Raw genomic sequence first — 5,436 nt, forward strand, 5'->3', positions numbered from 1 at the left:
TCATTTCCAGTAGGATATTGACCGCTGGTGGGAGTCTGGGTGTTTAATCTCTTCCTCCTCCATTTAACAGCGGAGCCATGGTCATTATATCAACGACGAGTCCTGTGACTGAGGCCTCGTGCTTTGAGCTGCTTATTGATAGAAACATTCCTCTCATTGAGAACCATTTATTTTATGGCTTTAGATAAGAAGCCGAGTAAATCATCGAGTCATTAGTATGCGCCAACAATCCTCTCCAAGCCACGCCGGAAAAAATGAGTCACTGCACCTTTGCAGTCTTCCGATCCACGTCGAAGTCATGTGACGCCGCTGAACGGCTTTGCTTTGACTCACCTGCAACTCATCCTTTCTATCACTTTGAGATTCGTCAACACATTTCTGATGTAAACACGGTCGCAGGGGGGGCGGCTCAACATTTTGTTTTCTTCTTCCCCCGCTGGCTTGAGTTGAGACCATCTCTGTGCCTGAGGCTCGGACAAACGTCTGAGGGGAAAGACGGAGCCGGAGAGACCCATGTGCTGCCAGCCGACGGACGCACTGAGTCTAGTCTGGAGCCCAGGATTACCATGATGGAGGAGGAGGAGGAGGAGGAGGAGGAGGAGGAGGACACGATAACTTCCCGTGAGGCAACTTTTCCACACAGCATAGTAATCAGGGCTGAGGAGGCGGCTGAGGAGGCAGGAGTGCGAGGGGAGGAGAGAGAGAGAGAGAGAATAGGCCGAACGGTTGGGCACAACAGCCTCAGGCAGCACGTCGAGGGCTGAGAGCTGCACAAAATCACCTCGGAGAGGAGCAGGGAGAGGATGCTGGCTGAAGCGAGGACAACTCCCAGGACTTCACCGTACTGCCGGATGCTCCAGTTCATCACAGCAAATGTCTTCTGAAAAGATCCGCAGCACAGTTTAACTCCAGAAGTAAGAGCCGGCTCCATCAGGAAGTCTTCCGCTGAGTCACGCCACAAGCTGTTGACTCACAACATGACACGAATGCACAAACGCGCGCGCTCCGGTCTTGTGACCGTGTGCGTTGCAGCTGCAGTGCACTTTGCGAAGCTGCAATACATGTCTTCACACACACACACACACACACACACATTGCGTGGATGAGGAGCCTCGCGAGACGCTATTTGTTGTGCCCGCTTCATAACCCGCGTTTCCTCCGCAGTGGATGAAAACACAACAGCAACAGTGGATTACTCCGACCTATCAGTCGAGGTCTTGAATGTGTGAAGTGTTGCTAAGCAACTAATAAGTAGTGGTGCATCAGGAACAAGTACAAGTTGAAAGCTCGGTGAAGATAGTGCGACCAGACTCGACAGAAACAACCCTCCATCGCAATATTGCGACGCGAAAACATGACGTGGCAGTAATTTCCCTGAGGGAGAAACATGTGTGCGCCTTTCAAAATGTGTCCATTGCATTATTATCCTGATTATATATATATATTTTTATGGCACATTATCGAAGTCCAAATGACGTCGTCCGACTTGTTTTTAATCAATGTTTTCTGTCCTCCGCTCATTTCCGGTGAAAATAAAGCGGGGACGGTATTTTTCATGCTCTTCTCCAAAGTAACAGGATTCCTCTCGGCCCCTCCTGTGAAATCACCCATCGAAACTATACATTGATTGAAATGCCAACCAATCAGAAGACACCATTCCTCCGGCTCCGGTTTCTAGAGCGCTGCATGACAATTTGAGCATCATGCACACGGATGAAAAATACTATTTAAATTAGATTTGTGTTTCATTTTGACATGCGTAGCTCTGGACCTCCACACCCAGAACATCTATTATTATGTTTTGTTGACCTTACTTCTGATACACAGCAAAAACATGCACCTGTCCACCTCCACACACACACACACACACACACACACACACACACACACACCCTCAGAGTTATGCTGCTGCAAGTGTTGTTTTTGTGGAGCTTAGTGAGGATTTTCAGTGAGAGGTATCTGACTTTTCGCTCTTTATTCCTGCAGTGACCCTGAGCAACACACGCACACACACACACACATACACATTTGCACCCACGCAACTACACACAAACACAAGCACACATCTCTGGCCTGAGGACAGAGATGGAGAGCTGTAATTTCCACCGAGCCCGCAAAGTCTTTCCATCACTCGAAACTCAATCTCCACCCTTTCACTCTCACAAAGCTAAACACGATGGCAAAATTATCACATATATATATATATATATATATATATATATATATATATATATATATATATATATATATATATATATATATATATAGTATGTTTGAAGATGATATCAGGAATAGAAATCTCTCGCTTATAGTCTGACGTGTAAGTGTGCAGATTCACGAGCGGGCAAAAGTATTCAGTCATCAAATAGTCCCGGGTTTGATTTTATTTTTTGCAAACGCACATCCATCAGTCGCTTCCTGTCCTGCTGGGTTTATTTTAGCGGATGGACCAAAACCAAAACCTGCTCACTCCATCACACGTCGCTGTGGATAACAGCATCAGCTAAATCCCTCTCATGTAAAGAGGCCCGGAGACGTCCAGATGGTCCGCAGCAGCCCTGTAATTTGTCAAAGAAAATGATGCTGAACGGTGTAGGAAATTAAGCAAATAAAGGCAGAAAGCATTATTTCTCTTGACTTGAGGTGGAGCGCTGTTAAAGGAGGAGGCCGGCAATGGTTTTATGTTTTTATTGTATGTGAGATTACCGTCAAAAGAAGTGAAGCCAACAGTGAATTCATCCTCATCACAATGACTGCGGTGAGCCCGGCTTCGTCAAAAGTGTCGCGGTCTTGGTTTTGTCTTTTGAATTTCCTGTTTGTCCTTTATCACTCACAGTCCTACGGCAAGAGATGAAGGACAACGGGGCAGGAGTCGAACCTGTGTTTAAATATACTGGGGAGGTGCAAGGTGATGAGACACAGGAGGATTCCCTCTCGAGGGCAGGAAGTGAAGAGAACAGAGGACACGAGAGACGGGGACATCCAAAATGAAAAGCCAAGACCGTGACAAAAAGGCAGAGCGAAGCGAACTGGTTCCCCCTGTATCCTGTCTTTGTGCTAAGCTAAGCTAAGCTAACCGCCTGCCGGCCCAAGCTTAATATTTTGGCTCTCTCGGCTTGCCGAACGGGCAAAAGTGTGTTCCTGAGCGGCGGTGAGCAGCGCATCATCACAGTCAGACGTCTGCATTTCACGTGCATCAGTTCAAATACAGCCATGTGGACTTCATCTCCATTTGGCCGAGGCCTCCGAGTGCACTTTACACAACATTAAACAAGCAGCGACCCCCTTTTAAAGTCGTGAAGAAGACGCCTGCGAGGTCCCCGACACAGACGCACAAAGAGAAAGCCCTCGTCGGCGTCTCGGCCCTTGACTCCCAGCACTGTGATGTGGATGCATGCAGGAGAGAGGTGGGGGCGAGGGGATCTTTTCCCGCCCGCCTTCTCATCCGGGAGTGACGTTTGCCTTTCGGAGGGAGTCCGGCCAACGTTGGGGAAACAGCACCGTAAGCAATAGTCACTTTTAAGTCCAGAAAAGGCCTTGTTTTAATGAACGGAGCCGCCGAGGGCGACTGTGAGGAATCAAGACGAGTGCGTGGTTTTGATCCTCTCTCTCCTACACGTGGGTATCCACTTCAAGCCATCCATTCTCCCACACGTGTGTCTGTGTGTGTGTGTGTGCGTGTGTGTGTGTGTGTGCTCACGTGCCTGCGTGCAGGTTCGATGCTTTGTAAATGTGTCAGTGTGTTTGTCCTGCCGGCTCCTGCGGTGACTGAGCGTCTCTAATTGAGTGTGCCGCTCGCTCAGACAGGAGGTCTCAGACAGTGTTGACATTCAGGCAGTGGAAGGCCACCATCGGGGATGACAGCTGATCATTCTTCCAGCCGGCAGAGCCTAATTACACCGAGATGGAGAGAGCGGGGGAGAGAGGCATAAACAGAGAGCGAGAGGGAGAGAGAAAGCTTTTTAAACAACAAACAGGTTCCGGTGGCGTCCAATCAAGCCTCCCGTCCTGCTGTTTTCGCCCATTCATAACACCCCCCCCCCCACACACACACACACACACACACACACACACACACACACACACACCTCCTCCGGTGTGTGGAGGAGCAGCCGACACCCCACTGCCTTCCTGCTCTCTGACTGAGCTGCTGTGACCACACAACATCCCCCGACTCCCCGGCATCTTTCACAGCACTTTCCCCAATTATACCAAAGTCGTGAGCGCCCGTGTGTGATTTCATTGTCGCCCGAAGCTCTCTCCGTCTTCCTCTCTCTCTCTCTCTCTTTCTCTGGGACACACACACACACACACACACACACACGGTCGGAGACACGCAGACGTGCGCGCACACCCTTTGATGTATGGAGTCAATCAGACTTCATTGGACAGCGCTGCGATGGCCTCAGGATATCAGCCAGCTTGCTCTCCGCTCACCCAGATGACAAACGTCTTTGTGTGTCCGCGGGCTTTTTGTGCGGAGCAATAACAGCGTCGCTGGCCTTTCTCGCCCCTCGCTCGTCCATTTCCGCACAACTCGGCGACGTGAGCTCGGAGCGGCCGTCGGGATGAAACGGCGAGCCGGCTGCACGTCGTCGGGCGGGCGGCCATGTTTTTTTCAATCAGGGGGGGGGAGGCCACGGTATCGACGAGGTGAGACGACATCAAGGTTACGGCTTCTTTGATGACGCAGCTGTTTGGCAGGTGAGTGGGTGAACCATCTGTCAATCAAGCTCTCAGAAGAAATGAATGAAGAAATTCTCTCCGGGTCTGATGTAACTGAGGCTCATGGAGCTGCCAATTTATTTATTTTTTGGAGCCGGTTTCCTCCTTGGCCTTTATTATTGCGTAAAACAGCAGAATTAGTGAAATACTACAAAACGTTCAGTCAGGAACAGACACTTGCTCATATTGCGTTTGGCTGCACGCGGCGAGGTCGCCCCGCGTGCCATCGAGCAAAACGTTCCGAAATATCAACAGTTTATTTAGCGCACGTACAAATTTGAAGTACAAGCTCAGAGGGAAATATTGTACATTTTACACTTCTGCATTGTTTTGACAGGTTTCACCGATCACACATCCGATGCACGAGCAAGTGTGTTCACACACACACACACTGGCACACAAAAGCAATTTAACTAAAATGATTTAAGACACACACACACACACACAGGACTCCACTTGAGATGCATACCCATGTAATGAGTGTCTCTGACCTCGCCCACGCCGCTCTCTTACTGTCACCCACCACACAGGAAGCTGCTGACTGTCGCATGACAGCACGACAACTCTGTTTAGCGCACGTGGCGCCTGACGCCGCGTCTCTGCTCGAGACGTTTTTCGAGAACAACGCACACACACACACACACACACACACACACGCACAAGGCCAGAGTTTGCGCGCACGTGTCATAGATTTGAAAATGTGAGCCGAAG

This window comes from Clinocottus analis, unplaced genomic scaffold (assembly GCF_023055335.1).
Source record: "Clinocottus analis isolate CAN_PGR_092001 unplaced genomic scaffold, fCliAna1.0.p SCAF_24, whole genome shotgun sequence".
Taxonomy (NCBI): domain Eukaryota; kingdom Metazoa; phylum Chordata; class Actinopteri; order Perciformes; family Cottidae; genus Clinocottus; species Clinocottus analis.